Source organism: Suncus etruscus, chromosome 2 (genome assembly GCF_024139225.1).
Source record: "Suncus etruscus isolate mSunEtr1 chromosome 2, mSunEtr1.pri.cur, whole genome shotgun sequence".
Classification (NCBI taxonomy): domain Eukaryota; kingdom Metazoa; phylum Chordata; class Mammalia; order Eulipotyphla; family Soricidae; genus Suncus; species Suncus etruscus.
In genome coordinates, this window is record NC_064849.1 from 17,686,524 (window position 1) to 17,702,322 (window position 15,799).

The following is a 15,799-nucleotide window of genomic DNA, read 5'->3' on the forward strand; positions in this document are numbered from 1 at the left end:
GTTTCCACATTATACATTTCTAAAATATTGTTATGAAAGCTTTCGTTCATGTTGCTTTATGATTTATTGATTTATATTGCTTTTTTGATGCATTTAATATATGGAATTTTTGAGAGCTGTTATGAAACATCGGTGTTAGTCAAAGAGAGCCAAGCAAATGCTGAGACTCTAGAAAATAAAACATTGTAATATGGAAATAATGAAAATATATGAGGAGGCTCTCTGTATTCATGAGATACTCAGAATTTGTTTCCTGTGATGTAAATGCCCAGACTTACTTGTGTTTCTTTATGGATACTTTCATTTTTCTAACTACATAAAAGAAGCCAAGGTAGGTCACTTTATCTTTCCCATTGAGAGATGAGAACTCAGATTGCAACTTGGATATTCCAGAAGATAAGAATTGAGCTCAGGACCAGTTATCAATTTATATAGCAATGTTCAAACATTGGTTTCTGAATTCATTATCCATCAATGTTTCTCTAAACCTCATAAAAATAAATGTAATTCTAATACACTGTACAGTCAAAACTTTGTTCCCAGTCTTTCAAATTTAACGTTGATTTAAGTTTTAGGTTTATTTTTTATTTTTTATTTTTCTTATTTTACTGTGTTTCTGACTTTTTCTGAGTAACTAAATAAAATTTTGTGTAACTTAAACTGGCAGTAGACATCTATCTATAGAGTATCTTTGTATTTTCTCTAATAACTATTTTAAACCATAATGTATGGGTACTTGTTTCTCCTCCTTCCTGTCTACCTTATCAATTGCAAACTACCTCAGTCAAGCACCATTGCATATGAAAAATCTGAGGTACAAGGGAATTTGAGCCCTTATCCTAAGGTCAGGGGGATTTGAAGGATTTTTATCCTTTCCCTAACCTCTTCAGAACCTTTCTCTAATCCAGTGCTTCTCAATTATTTTCTGTCATGCTCCCTAAGAAGAAAACGTTTTTTGTGCCCCCCACATGACTGTAAATAGTATCTTTATTTAAAAAAAAACTTTAACTTGCAAAACAAAAAATATATAAAATAATTTGAGCTGATTTTTTAATCAGGGGTGATGTCTGGATGAATGGGTACAATGAGCACGTTTTGCAATGCATAGCTTTTCAAAGCAGGATTTGAAGCAGGACACAGCAACTCTCAGCTCCAGAGACATACAGAGATATAAACATGGGGCTTAGCTTGTTATGACTGTGTTTTCAGTGGTCAAAAGAGCCCCCCTTTACAGAGCCTCGTGCCCCCCCCCGGGAGGTGCGCCCCACTATTTGAGAACCACTGCTAATCCTTGGTTTTGGGTAAAGAAACTTATAGGGAGAGAATGGCAATATTAGTGTTCTCTGTATAATGTTATTCAAATTCTGACTTTCTGAAGGGCCTACTTCTAGGAACTACCGTTTAGATCTTCCCCAGATTTTTTCAAAGAACTCCTCAGTTACTGTCATTAGGCCTTATCAAAGCACCTTGTTTTGTATGTCTGTTCCTGGTGACCAGCGTCTGGAATAGAAACCCAACAAGAACAGAAACAAGGTTGTTATTTTTTTTTTCCAGAGGATACATTACATAAATGAGAAATACACATCTTTGGTGACAATGGGTATTTTCCACTGGTACACATTATTTCTGTGCCATTCTACTCTCCAGCTGCTCATGTTGGGGTTCATATACCAAACTTGAGTGAGAATGGGAGAAATGTTATTGTCTAAAATGCTATGACAATTATTTAAATTGGAGGAAACTAAAGTTTCATCAGTTAATAGATACAGACTTTCTGAATATATATTCACTCCTGTCTTATCTCTCATTTGATCACATTCCAGTTCCCATTATTTACTTCCTTTGACTATATAATAATTGGCAACTTTGCCATATTCATTATAAAGAAGGAAAAAGCAAAGGAAAGAAACTATGCAAGTCAATTCAATATATAATTTGCTGAATACTAGTCTTATTTATGATACGATTAATATATATAGCAAATTATGCAATATTCATTAATGGAGGTAACCTAAAATTATAGTATGCATTTATGACTCCTTATGTCTCCTTATGACTCCTATGTCTAATTTAAAAAATTACTAATTAAAAAATATTTACTTCCAGAGTTCTTTGAGAGAGAACCTGAAAGACAATCTTCCTTGCACTATACCGAGAACATATAGAAATGAAATTTTATTATGTAATTATTATTTAATATCTATTTTGTCCATATAAAATCATATAGAAAAACATCTTTTCTATTATGTCTTTGAAATATAAAACCAGTATTTCATGCTACCACTTTGTGTCCTCTGAACCTCAGAGGCTGGAGATTGTATGCTCAGACATAGTAGAGCCCACTCTGCTTCAAAGTCAGTGATCCATGGAGCAGATTAAAAACAGTAAGAGTCATTAACAAAAGAGAAAAAACATGCTTTCCCTGTTAAAGTAATTAAAAGTAGCTGTTCTATAAGGATTCCAGAACCCCTCCCTAAAAAATGTGGCTCTAGTTACATTCAGGGAAGTTGCTTCTAAATATTCTTTGGGGTTCTTTCCTTCCTTTCTCACCAACCTCTTCTTGCTAGTTTCCTGAAATCCCTTCTCAGGTAGATCAATTACCTTTGAGTGCTAGTTAAAGACAGGCTCTATTGATATCTGGAGCCAGCAGAAAGGCCACATCAATACTGCTAGAAAATGAGAAACCAGATTATTTCATCCTTGTCAAGATTCTACATTCTTAGATGCATTGTGACTACATGTTCTTGATGATGTTTACATATCTGAATAATTGTATTTTTGGCCTTTTATCTAAAAATGCTTATATTCCTATATTTCTTTATTTTTTAAATAATTTTTATTTTGACCAAAGTGAATTACATCTTTCACAGTAATATTATCGGTATATTGAGACACTGAATCAGGGGCATTTCCACCACCAGTGTTGTTCTCTCTCTGCCCCTGTTCCCAGCATGCATCCATATCCCCCTCCTTTGCCTGCCGGGCTGCTAGAATAAGTGGTCCCCTCTATGTCTAGCTTGTTGTAGATTGTGTATAAATTCTGTTGTCAATGGCTTTGGATTTGGTGTTTAAGTCTGATTAATATTTTATTTCTAATCACTGTTCATATGCCTGTTTGGTCTTGGTACCATCCATTATTTCCCCCTCAATTTATGAGGCAGAACAAAATGATTCAAGTTATGTGGTTCTGTTTGAAGGGAAAAAAAGGAAAAAAGAAATGGGGGAACAAAAATCCAACAAAAAAAATGGAAGGAGTCCATCTTATATTTCTTTTTAAATAATTAAAAAATTCAACAGAAAAGTGAACTTTGTTTGGGAAAATTGTAAAACTTATCATGTACTTTTGACCAATAAAATACAGAATTTGCTATTGTTTTGTTCTCCTAAATCTCTAGCTTACATTTTACATTTATATTGCTGGTTAAAAATACACTGGATTATTTAAATGTTACTTAATCAATCAAATGTTTTTTGTAAAAAGATGGGATTTTAGGGCCTGAGCAATAGGACCACAGAAGGGTGTTTGCCTTTCATGCAGCCAATTTAGGACGGACCTTGGTTTGATACATCTAGTTCCCAGAGCCAGGGGCGATTTTTGAGTGCATAGCCAGAAGTAATCTCTGAGCATCACAGGGTGTGACCCCCAAAGAAGCAAAAGAAAAAGGTGTATTTAATGTATTTATATTTCACTTCTCTTAATCTCATTAAACTGTTCCCTACACTAGTTCCTTTATTTTCTTAAAATTTCCATGCTAATGTTTCTCTTTAGGTTTATTTTCTTGTCTATATTAGAAAATTTACTATGACACTAAATATAAAGAAAAATAACTCTGTACTTTTACCTTTAATTTTATAGATTTTTTTCTTTTATCTTTTGGTATTTTTAGGAACTTGAACAATGATCCCCTAATTTTGCCATTGATTGTTGAGTGCAGGACCAAATATAAGCACTGAGCACATCTGAGTCTGGTCCAGAAAATACATATATATATTATTTTTATTTAGTTCAATGACTTTAAAATGTTACTACCATAATTATATATGACCTGGAATACAATTTCAGCAGAATAGGGTGGGGATTGTTTTGTGTTAATTTAAAGAAAACTAAAAAAAATTAGTGGGTTTATAAATAAAAATCTTCTGAATTATCTTCTTTATAAATTTATTTGACTCATTATACTTTAGGGATTTAAAGCAGTATTAAAATTAATACTGTTATACAACCTTCCTATATCTCCTTCACCCTAATTGCCACAATCCTCCACCACTGATTTTACATCTCTTCTTGTCTAGTCTTTCCACTTTTCCCTTTTCATCATTGCTTTTGTAACTCCACTGTAACATTGCTCAGTATTTTATGTTCTTATTTTTACTCTCTGTATTTCACAGAAGAGTGACATTATCTTATATTTGTCCTTCCCCTCTTCCTTACTCTGCTTAACATGATCCCCTCCAATGTCATCCATATCACAACTATAAATATAACACAATTTCTTGGTCCACTTATCGGGAGTCTTGGAATATTTTTATATTCTGGCTACTGTACTTAGCACTTCAGTAAATATGTACTGTATGTAACTTTTCAAAATGATATTTTTGTTTGGGGAGGATAAATGCATAGAAGTATGATTTGTGGATTTTCTTAGGTTTTTGAGAAGTCTTTATATTGTTTTCTATACTTTCTGTTTGCTATAAAATCACTGATTGATGGTGTTTCTCTTCCCTTTTTACAGACTGACATGTTAAAATTAGCAAATCAATAGAATGATTTTTGTAATTAAAAAACATTGTATTTTGATGGGCTGAGTTGTCTAGAGTGGACTAAATAATATCTGAGCTTTAATGTACATGAATATTCTACATTCTGGTCAGAGCATCAGAATTCCAGACTTCACTTTTACATAATCTTGTCAAGCATATTAGCTTTTCTGGAAATTCAATGTTTGACTTAGAGAACTGAGAAACATTCATAAAGTTAGAGAGTCCTCACAACATAAACTGAGAACATATTTGGTAGGAATCACAGTAATGTGATGGAATTTTCATTCTTTAAAATGAGTATATTAGAGGGGCAGAGTGGAAGTTCAGTGAGTAATAGGGTGTTTGCCTTGTACACGGCTGACCCAGGACAGATGCAGGTTCAATCCCCCAGCATTCCATATGGCCCCCCAAGTTAGTAGCAGTTTCTGAGTCCAGAGCCAGGAGTAACCCCTGAGTACGACCAGGTGTGGCAAAAAAAAAAAGTTTATTTAGATTAGTATGCTAAGTCAAGACAGGTGTATTTTCATTCTTTCATAAGCTTTTTTTTTAAATACCTTTTTAATCATTGCTCTACTAATTTTAAATCAAGACCTATGAATACTATGTCCTAGTATTTATCACTGCATCATTTTATTATTCAAATGGATGAGTCAGATTTTACTGCAGCATCATACAGATTGTCAGTGGTAATTGATCATTTTTTGTTCATATCATGCGTCCTTTGCTATTTGCCTTTCCAAGTTTAAGCTGGATTTAAGTAATTTTTAAAGAGGGCAAAATAAATAGTTTTCTAAAAGTAAAAAAAAAATAATATCATTAAGCAATATCATATCACTTTGTTTCTACAGAAAAATAAACAAAAGCATCCTTAGTAGTGAAAATTTTATATAAAAAATATCACTGGGGTGAAGACATAGCACATCAGTAGGGCATTTGCCTTGCACGCAGTTGATTCGAACAGACGGTGGTTTGAATCCTGGCATCCCATATGGTCCCCCGTGCCTATCAGGAGTGACTTCTGAGTGCAGAGCAGGAGTAACCCCTGAATGCCACCGGCTGTGACCCCCCCCCCAAAAAAAAAACTCAAATATACAGTGAAATTTCTAATTTAAGTCTCAAAAAAAAAATACCTTTAAAGTCAGCCAGAGGTCTTTAGCTTATTGGTGATATTCCAAGCTGTTCTGGGTGACCTTTCTTGATTCATTTCACCCAAGAACCATCATTTCTACTGAAGTGATTTTAACATGTACATAGAACTTGTTTTAAGGACAGAAAGGAGACTAGAAGAAAATAGACAGAAATCAATGGTTTGCTTTTTCATGTAGTTACATAATTTTCTTTGACAAGTTATCCAAATCACCATGTATTCTTTTTGAAACATAATTTTTAAAAAGATATAAAGAGCACACATTGACAAACAATGTAATTTGCCTTATTATAATATCAAAGTTTATCATTTTAAAGGTTTAGATTTGAGGGCCAAAGCAATGGCATAGAGGTAGGATATTTACCATGCATGGGCTGACCTACCAGGGACAGACCCAGGTTTGATTCCCGGCATCCCATATGGTCCCTCAAGCCTGCCAGGAGCGATTTCTGTGTGCATGCCAGGGGTTACCCTGGAGCTTGCTGGGTGTAGACCAAAAGCAAAACAAAACTAAAGTATTAGATTTTGAATTTTCAAACCTTATAATTAAATCTGTGAGTGAAAATATACAGTTCAATGAAATTTAAAAATTTTTAATATTGTGGGAAAAGGGGGCCAGAGTGATAGCATAAGCAGTAGGGTATTTGAGTTGCATATATATGACCAAGGACGGACCACCCAGGAATCCCATATGGTCCCACTGAGCCTGCCAAGAGCAATTTCTAAGTTCAAAACCAGGAGTAACCCCTAAGCACCCTCAGCTGTGGTCAAAAAATTTATTGTAGGAAGAATTGTCTATAGTATTATCTATACTCATACCAACACACATTATATTTATAAACACTCATTATATATGGAAATAGATTTTTATAGATATCCTTAACAAGAATTGGGTATCATTTTATGAGGAACTTTATTAGTATTGGAATCAAACTCTAAATTGCTAACTCTATGATAAAAGGGATATTTTCTAAACTCAGAACTGCTCACAATTTTGTGCTATGGGTGACTGAGATGCTGATTTCTTTTTCTATTACTGTTTCTTTGCTTGACATATAGTTGAAAAGTAAAGTAGAGGGCAGAATCATTGAGATGTGGCTCAAGTTGGACTTAAAGGAATGTGAGTTTAAATCACCAGGGAAGTGAAGTGCATGTCTGTATGGCACAGTGACAAGTGACAAGAGTCATCAGACAGGAAAACTGAAAGTATCATCCTCAAATTATTATCCTCGGAGTAGGATGTTCAAGAGGCTGTCGACACTGGGCAGATGAGAGATGAGGGTAAGAGGACAGTTGTTTCTGTAACTACATTCAGAAAGTGATTATTGAATTCTGGAGAGAGTCACAGACCCAGGATGGAGAGGCAATCTAACACAGCAAGCCACCACTTAAAGGAAGGAATCAACACGAAACAGAGGAGTTAGGGAAGGGTAGATATTAGCTCATGGAAACCAGCTTTGCTACTAGACCATCACTTTTTAATCTGAGAATTTATCTAAGAAAATTATTCCTCTTTTAAGAAGAGCCAACTAGGAAATATTTGAATGATCATTATTATTGCTATTAGTCTGACTCATAGTCAACCAGGGTACTTGTCTCTGGCACCATCTAAAAGGCTAGTAATGATTTTAGCTCTTTTAGAAGTGTCACTTACATATAGTTTCTGTATCAACACATTTATGTGCAGTTCTCACACTTTAGTACATATCAGAATCAACAGGGCTTATTGATTCATCAACTGCTAGACTTTAATTATTAGTTTCTGATCCATTAGAGTTGGAATAGAGTGACAGAATTCACATTTCTAATAAGTCCCTAGTCCAGACAAGAAGTTACACTATGAGAATCTCACACAGAGGCAGTCACTATAAAGAGGAGTTTAATTCCAGGTAACTTGCTAGCTGCAAAGTGTAAAATATAGGCAAATTTTCATCAATGTGTTTTCAGGTGTAAACCTCTAGATAAAAGGAGCTTGCTAAAAGAATAAGTGCAAAGTATAGACAAATATGCATTCATGCATACACGTGCTGGTACACATACATACACAGATCATTCTCATATTTATTCGCATAAGTAAGTTCACATATTTTCCTAAAATGATGTATAAATTTATGAATGAAAAACAAGCACTTACATTTGAAAAAATAAACTCCAGGCCTAGATATTTTTCTCAAACTTGTTCGTTTGTTTTAGTTTTTCATTAAAATGCCATTATAATGCCAGAAAGACAATATAGTAGGCAGAGTATTTTCCTTGCATATTTATATTTCCCTTTAGATTCAATTCCCTGCTCTACATATTTTCTCCTAAGCACAGAGTTAGAAGTAAGCAATGAGCACTGCCAGGTGTGCCCCAAAATAAAAAAATAAATAAAATAGTGTTGCCTCTATTCATGTTATAGAAGATTCTCATGATGATTCCTTCCAATCATTCTAAACACAAGAATCTATTCTTCATAAAAAGTTATACATAAATAATTTGAAAGCTATCTTCTGTGATAAATTGGCTAATTATATACATGTTCATAACATATTTATGATACATTTAAAAACACATTTTATCTAGGCCTTATTTGCATTGCTTTTTTCTAACATGCTTTGTATTATTTTACTTTTCACTTAAAGTCATTTTATTCAAGGTGTTTTTCTTTAACCAAAAAAGCCAAGTGACTTGATAAAGCATTCCTGTTTTCAGTGATAACCTCCCCACATCCGGTAGAACCAAATTAATAGAGCATAACTACATGCTTTATATAACAAAAGAAAAAAGATAAATGAGTTCTGTAATGCAGGTATTATTCTAGGGATCAAAAATTTAAAAGTGCAAAGATCCAGGCAGTAGAATTTTATATTGGAAATGTTAAAATGCAATTTCTCTTTTTTCATAATCTAGCAATTAGCTTTTGGATGTTTTAGCATGTTGAATTAGCAAGGTAAATGAATACAATATTTTATGGCCCAAATGCCCACTGTACAAATACTATTGTGTGTTATGATGAACACTTTTGTATACTTGTAAATAGTCATATACCTAGTTAATGATGAAACTATACAAGGACATTTCCTAAAACTCTGTCCCATAGGCTGGCGAGGTGGCGCTAGAGGTAAGGTGTCTGCCTTGCAAGTGCTAGCCAAGGAAGGACCGCAGTCTGATCCCCCTGCGTCCCATATGGTCCCCTCAAGCCAGGGGCAATTTCTGAGCACTTAGCCAGGAGTAACCCCAAAGCATTAAACGGGTGTGGCCGAAAAACCAAAATAAAAAAATCTGTCCCATAGCAAAATCTTCTATCAAGAAGTTACTCTATCAGCATTTAGAATCAATTATCTGGAAAAAAATTTTGTCTGTAATATCTATTATCATCAATCTATCTTTATTTGACATAGCAACATTTAATAGAACTTATTTATATGCAATAATAACATATATGGGAAACAATTGATATCAATTTAATGTATGATTATTATCTAGCACTTATATTTATATTGAAGAGTATTGGAGAAATATGGTTAAAAACAATACATTTTCCCAATCCTTGAGAATAAAGAACTTTGAAAGAAAAGTGTTTGAAAACAGAAACTTCAGTTACTTGGTGATATAACTGTATTTCAAGATAGTTGAACTCATCAGTTAATACTACCTGGCCTTTGCCCTAACATTCATTCACAGCTAGTGAGGGAGGCCAGTAATTTGAGTTATTTCCTTCTGCATTTATTATATTGTAGATTTTATAAATCTATTTATTAAATTTAAATGTCATATTGTTATGTCATATTGATTTGACACCAATATTTATGAAGTTACTTGACAGGAAGCCAGATGGCAGAATTTCACTCCAACAATTTCAGAACACTCAAAATATATATTTTAGCTTAAGACTTCCTTTGTCTTAGAAATTGTTGTGGGAAACAGTTTTATACATTTATTTTCAGTTATTAGAAAGAGGTTCCAAGATCCCTGTCATCCTATATGGTTCTTCGACCCCTCTAGGACTTATCCCTGAGCACAGAACCAGGAGTAAGCCCTGACCCCTACTAAATGTGGGGAAAACAAAATTCATCTAATACAGCTTACTCACTCTCTAAATGATATAAAATTGCAATTCAAACAAAAGATGGTATTTTTAAAATGATGAAATTAAAGTGTTTAAAATTTTATATAGACTTTTGAAATTACTTCTATATTTCAATAATACTAGCAAAGAAGTTTGGCTTGATTTACAAGGTCTCTATAATCCCATAGTTTTTAATATATTGTCATTCCTGTTTAGGTAGGACAGCTATTACTGTCATTTCTCTCATCTGCATACCAAACTTGAAAGAGGTTTATGAAAGTTTGGTGCTTTTGTAGATAGTCACAAGAAGCTAAAATAAAACATTGGCACCTTTCACCCTCATTCAACTTGTTGGTCTTGAAAAATGAGACAGTTTTTTTCAGGTAACTAGCTCACCAGTCCTAGACAATGGGCCTTTTGTTAGGTTTATCCTCCTTTTGCTCCTAATGATTGAGTACCTAGAATAAAAGATAGACTGTTAGAGCAGTAGTAGGCACTGGGAATGGGAGGTGGGAAAGCAATAAACTGGAGACTACAAGAATATTTACCCTTTTCTTGGCAAAATATTCCCTGCTGGACTCTGTGTTCAAAGTCTGTAGTCTCTCTAGCTAAATTGTCATGCTTAGACACACGTTCCCTACCAAGACACTTTCTATTTATGCCTGTGCTTTTCCCTTAAATATTCAGGCCTAAATTTTCTCTAACAGGATGTTTCCTCCTTGGACCAGTCATATCTTTCCCTTAAGCTTACTTAACCAAGCATGCTATCCATATCTTCTGTTCTGCATTTGTGGGCACTTCCCCCAACATTCTACTAAATCTCCTCGATCCTACTCACCACTTTCCTTTTCTAAAAGTACATAGCTACATTGCATGTGAATGGAAGCTTCTTTTTGACAACTTTTAGGTAGGCCACTTTATGCAATAAATTCAGTAATAAAATATTTGAAAGAAGTCCTTCAAAATCAGCTGAACATACTCTAATGGGTCACCTTTCTATTATAAAAAGAATAATGATTCACTCATAAATATCACCCCAAGAAGTGACTTAATAAGGTTCTATTCACAGGAATAGTTAGTTCAGTGATACATGGCTGATGGTTTAACGCTAAGCCCAGAGGTACCAGGGCCAAATGGTGTTTGAAGGACCTTGTGGTGTCAGCAATCAAGCTCAGAGCATAATACAACTATCATGTGCTAGGCTACTCCAGGGAATATTTTCAGACCCCTCAATGCATGTTGGTGATGTATTGGAGGCCATCTTGGAAGTTCTTGAAAGCTACTCTCAGCAGTTCCCAGGAGACCATGTAGTACCAGGAATCAAACTGGAGTCTTTAACATACAAAGCAGACACTCAGCACTTTGAACTATTTCCCCAGCACTAATTGTGCCTTTTTTATATCACATTTTATAATACAAAATATTGGCCTGAACACTGACCAGGGAAAATATTCAAAGGATAAATTTTAGAGACCTAAATAAAATGGTTCATCAAATAGCCCTATTGCCCAAGGAACTGCTAATATATTTTAAATGGGTTTACTTTCTCAAGTAAAAATTATTTCTGCTGCAATTATAATCATATTACTGATATTTTCAAATTCTTGTCCTGCCACTTACTATGATATTGGGTTACTTATTTGACTTTTTATACCACAGTTCCCTCACTATAAAATGGACATAACAGTGTCCACTAAGCCTGTTCAGTAAGATTAAACAAATTTATATACATATAGTACATTTAAACGACACCTGTTATATTTACAGTAAATTCCTTGGACCATATCTCTTAATTATGGAATTAATGATACGCCATGTTTTTGTTTAATCAAGGTAATGTTTTTTAATCTCTTCATTTCCCAAAGAAAGCTTCATAAAAATTCATCTGTTAAGAGTAATTTTAGGGGCCGGGAAGGTGGCGCTAGAGGTAAGGTGTCTGCCTTGCAAGCGCTAGTCAATGAAGGACAGCAGTTCAATCCCCCGGAATCCCATATGGTCCCCTCAAGCCAGGGGCTATTTCTGAGCACATAGCCAGGAGTAACCCCTGAGTGTCAAACGGGTGTGGCCCAAAAACCAAAAAAAGAAGAGTAATTTTATTTTATTGTTTTGTTTTTTTGGGGGGATCACACCCAGCAATGCTCAGTGTTTACTCCTGGCTCTACAGTCAGAAATTACTCTTGGTAGGCTCAGGGATGCCTGAGTCAGCCATGTACAGGCAAATGCTTTGCCCACTGTGCTATCGCTCTGGCCTGAATAATTTTAGTACTTAATTATATATAGCATTTTTTAAAAAAGTATTAAAAATCCTTAGAAAAGATTTTTAATTCTATTTTATACTTTAGCTCATTTAGAAAAACTCAATTTTGAATGACTTGCTTTTAATTGACATTGTATTAAGTGGAGTTACATAATTGAAAAAATTTATTTTATTGATTGCCCAACCTCTCGGTAATTAAAATTAGATTTAATGTACTTTCAAAAAGCTTAACAAATGTTAAACACAAAATGATTTAAGAACTTTCAATGGCACAAATGTCTTTCATAGTAATTAAAAATGTCTATTTAGGGTTTAATTTGAATTTTAAACTGTGAAGTTTGAGCAAATGCCCAACATTGCAGAGTCTGGCTGAATTGCATAGGGCTTGAGCTACTTATTCTATATGGTTTATTTGGGGGGTTTTGGGGGGCCACAACCAGTGATGCTCAGAGATAACTCCTGGCTATGCACTCAGAAATCACTCCTGGCTTGGAGGACTATATGGGATGCCAGGGAATCAAACCTTAGTTCGTCCTTGGCTAGAGCGGGCAAGGCAGATGCCTTACCACTTGTGCCACTGCTTCTAGCTCCTTTATTCTACATTTTTTAGCCAAAATTAAAATTTAAATTCCATTAAAGTATTATTACCATAAAGTTATATTTAATATCAAGAGGTCTGCTATTCAAAGTGGGGAGAATTATTTTCCCTCTTGAAAGGATTTTTATTACTTTCAATATTATAGAATTTTAAGCATAGTTAATACCACTATATATGTATTGAATCCACAGATCACACACCAAAGTATCTCAATGCCCTACTACCACAAAGAAGTGTTCTAAGATAGTATGATTTGGTGACATCTCCTCCACACACTTTGATGTTTGTGTTGACTCATTTTATTATTTTTGTATTTCTGATTCCACATTACTATTTATCACCACGCTGAGGTTTTATGTTTTCTATCTTTTCTTCTTTAATACGAAGTTTTCTTTCTATATATTGACATACAGGTTTGGTAGTAATAACCACCATGATTTTATCTAGAAAAAAAGTATGTTTATGATTATATAGGAAAAAAACTTTTATTTCTCCATCAAAATTGAGTGATAAATTTGCAGAAAGAAAATTTGAGGTTGGAGCTTTTCTTTTAGAATTTTGATTTATTGTCATTCTACTTTTCTAGCCTTTCAGGTTTCTACTGAAAAGTCTGGTGATAGCCTGATTAGGAAGCTGGGGGTTTTTTTGTTGTTGGTGGTGGTGAGTTTTGTTTTTGTTTGTTTGTTTGTTTGGGGGTCAGACCCAGCAGCACTCAGGTGTTACTTCTGGCTCTGCACTCAGAAATCACTCCTGGCAGTCTCCGAGGACCATATGAGATACCAGGATTTGAACAACCATCCGTCTTAGATCAGCTGCTTGCAAGGCAAATGGCCTCCTGCTGTGCTATCACTCCTGCCTAGGAAGCTATTTTATATTACAATTTTTATCTTGAAGCCATTTACAGTTTTTGTCATTGACTTTGGATAAGTTAACAGTTATATATCTTCGTGTGTGTGTGTGTGTGTGTGTGTAATTATTTTTAACTTACTGAGTTTTTTAAGGCATAGACTCTTAAATTTTTAATGTTTGATATCCATAAAATCTCTTTACTGGTAACATCAGAGAATATGCTTACAAATATTATTAAACATTTTCACTTTATATTCTATAGTAAAATTGCTATTAGAGCCACTTTTATAGTATTGCCTGGAGAACTTTATAGAGTGAGTAAACAATTCATGGATTTCAATTTCTATAGACATTTCCGATATTTGGATTAACAAGAACTTTCTAAAAGCTCACTAAATCTTGAACACAATGTTTTCACTGTCTTTATTTCCAAAATGCTCATCCCTACTTACTACTGTCTTTTGATCTCCTCTGGCCATTGACCACTCACTGATCCCAATTTTCTAAACTTGTGATCTGCTACTGATGTTTTAGCCCTCATATATATATACGTACACACACACACACACACACACACACACACATATATATATATATATATATATATAATATATATATATATATATATATATATATATATATATATATATATATATATATATATATATAACTGTGGCTTGAACCATCCTGAACTTGAGTTCTTGGAGTTAACCAGAATCTTATGTTGATTGCCATTCACATCCTGGCATTGTATCAATAATACTGTGTATCATCGTGTGATTTTCCTCCAATAGCATCATCTAACACAAAGGTTTCCAAACTTATCTAATCTACCATCCACCCTCTTTTCAGAAAAAGTTAAATTATGCTGCTCCCATCTGTGAAGCTACTTTTTCTAAGAGCAGCAGCATCCACTTTGGAAAACTGATCAAACATAATACGTTCTTGACTATTTTCAAAGTCTCTAAGAAATATGAAATCTTTTAGTTTGTTGCAACTTGGATAAAGCCCTCAGATCATACAAAATTAATGATCTAAATGACAATACCACTTAACCTTACTCACTTATGATATAGAAAATAATAAAATATGGGGCTAGATAGTATCAAATTATGACAAGAGTTGATTTTAACTGAAAAATTAAGAATAACAAATTAATGGTGGGAGGGTCAAGGTGTAAACTATTAGGTATTGGTATAGAATTTTGGAAAGACATGGTCATTATGTACAAATATCGTAAAACTTCATGATTGTCAACATGTTACATACACTACAATAACAAAGGAAATCTTTTGTAATTTCTAAAAATATGTTTTAAATAATGTGCATTTTCATCTTAAATAAAGCCAAATAAAGGTTGATCAAATTAAAGATTAATCAAAGGTGCATTTTTGTTTGATTCATAAAGATTTTTTTAAGTTATTCAACAACTATCTTTTCTTAATGCTTTCTAAAGTACTTATTCCCCCCAAAGTTTATTTAAAAATATTTGCTCAGAAAAAAATCTATTAAAAATTGTGGTTTTATAATTATTTTTCAGTCAAGAAAATTAATGTAAGTATGAATTTTATATCATTAGAACTTTAGATTCATTACCATTGAATTTAGGTATATATTTATTTGCACACTTTATTATGATTGGGATTTAGGGGATCACTGTTACCTTTATTTATAAACTGTTCCTCTTTCCATAACCTCATAGAATTAACTCATAATCTATTTAGTTCATATGTTGATTTTATAAAAGATGGGGCCATTTCTATGAAGAAATTTCCCTTTGATAATATTTTAACTTGCTTTTGTTTCTTTTTAGTAATGTTAAAAATTACCATTAATTATAATGGTTAAGGGTGTAAGCACTAAAAGCATTACCTCCTAAAAGTACATTATTTCTAGTGGTAAATATATTGTTAATATAATAAATTAACATTTAATATATAAAATTAATAAATATTATTTCTTGTGGAAAAACACTTCCATTTCAATACCTCTTTCAGGGACAACAAATGGTGTCTTGAAGTGGAGAAGGCTTTGTTTTGTTCAGAAATGCTATTATTCTGAGACTATTAATGATGTCATTAAAATAGCATGATAAAAATCAAGCAAATTACAACTTTGTCCATGCTTTAAAGAAAA

The 15,799-nt window shown here is 33.5% G+C and overlaps 1 protein-coding gene across 1 annotated transcript in view; it reads left to right on the forward strand.

Moving 5' to 3' along the window:
• UNC13C (unc-13 homolog C) overlaps positions 1 to 15,799 on the forward strand; it is a 278,305-nt gene that overhangs the window by 250,076 nt on the left and 12,430 nt on the right. The gene's annotated exons all lie outside the window — the stretch shown is intronic.